The sequence below is a fragment of the Labeo rohita genome, chromosome 1 (assembly GCF_022985175.1).
Source record: "Labeo rohita strain BAU-BD-2019 chromosome 1, IGBB_LRoh.1.0, whole genome shotgun sequence".
NCBI classification, from domain to species: Eukaryota; Metazoa; Chordata; class Actinopteri; order Cypriniformes; family Cyprinidae; genus Labeo; species Labeo rohita.
Window position 1 is genome coordinate 41,807,034 of NC_066869.1, and position 1,507 is coordinate 41,808,540.

Genomic DNA, 1,507 nt, shown 5'->3' on the forward strand with positions numbered 1-1,507 from the left:
GCTGAAGAATTCCACAGGAACTGTTATTTTAACAGGAAAATACAGCAAATAATATAGATTACATGTAGCACGTCAATTCTGCATGGTATATAAGAGTCTCTCGCTCTGTATCTTTCTTTGTGTGTGTGTGAGACAAAGCGACGGTTAGTCATGTGCCAGGGTGGTTGCAAATACAGGTGTTGCTATGCGCATCATTCAGATGAACTGAAAAATAAAATAATAATATTATAATAAACTAGATATGTACATTTTCTGAAGAAAATGTGAGTGGTGCTTGCCGTGGCAAAACTCGGCTCTCGGTTGCTACGGTGTTGCTGTGGGGTTGCTAGGGTACTCTGGGTGGTTGCTAGGGCGGTTGCTAGGGTACCCAGGGTGGTTGCTAAGGTGTTGCTATGCGGTTGCTAGGGTAACAGGGGTGGTTGCTAGGCTGTTGCTATGCGGTTGCTAGGGTAACCAGGGTGGTTGCTAGGGCGGTTGCTAGGGTAACTGGGGTGGTTGCTAGGGTGTTGGTATGCGGTTGCTAGGGTAACCGGGGTGGTTGCTAAGGTGTTGCTATGCGGTTGCTAGGGTAACCGGGGTGGTTGCTAGGTGTTGCTATGCGGTGCTGCTAGGGTGTTGCTAGGGTAACCGGGGTGGTTGCTAGGGTGTTGCTATGTGGTTGCTAGGGTACTCGGGGTGGTTGCTAGGGCGGTTGCTAAGGTACCCAGGGTGGTTGCTAAGGTGTTGCTATGCGGTTGCTAGGGTAACAGGGGTGGTTGCTAGGGTGTTGCTATGCGGTTGCTAGGGTAACCGGGGTGGTTGCTAGGGCGGTTGCTAGGGTACCCAGGGTGGTTGCTAAGCTGTTGCTATGCGGTTGCTAGGGTAACTGGGGTGGTTGCTAGGGTGTTGCTATGTGGTTGGTAGGGTACTCGGGGTGGTTGCTAGGGCAGTTGCTAAGGTACCCAGGGTGGTTGCTAAGGTGTTGCTATGCGGTTGCTAGGGTAACAGGGGTGGTTGCTAGGGTGTTGGTATGCGGTTGCTAGGGTACTTGGGTGGTTGCTAAGGTACTTGGTGTGGTTGCTAGAGTGTTGTTAGGCAGTTACTAGTTGTCACAGATCATTACTATGGAGTTTTATAGAGTTCTTAGCCTGATTTAGCACTTAGCTAATCTCTATTAGCATGTAGCTATTCACTGCTAGCATGACTAGCATCTTAAAGATACCTATTTGCTAGCATGAGTCAAAAGAACCAACTCCCATGTCTCTACGATGTTCTGATGCAGAGATATAGGTCTTGCTAAATGGTTGCTAGGGTACTCTGTTTGGTTGCTAGGGAGTGGCTTGGCAGCTACCAATTATTACACTCCAAAGGCTGCCTGCCAGATGAATGATATAAACCAACCCCCATGTCTCTATGGCGTTCAGATTTGAAGATATGCCTGTGTGGATTTGGGTTGCTAGGTTCCTCGATAGTGGTTGCTAGGGCGTGGCTAGGAAGTGTCTATGGTGATTCATGATTGGCTGTTTAC

General features: G+C 48.8%; 1 long non-coding RNA gene across 1 annotated transcript; it reads left to right on the forward strand.

Annotated features, from left to right (window-relative positions):
- Window positions 1–240: 240 nt before the first annotated feature.
- On the forward strand, window positions 241–1,507 carry LOC127166314 (uncharacterized). Its single transcript, XR_007827885.1, has 3 exons — window positions 241–406; window positions 700–818; window positions 938–1,507. It is a non-coding gene; the product is annotated as an uncharacterized LOC127166314 (long non-coding RNA).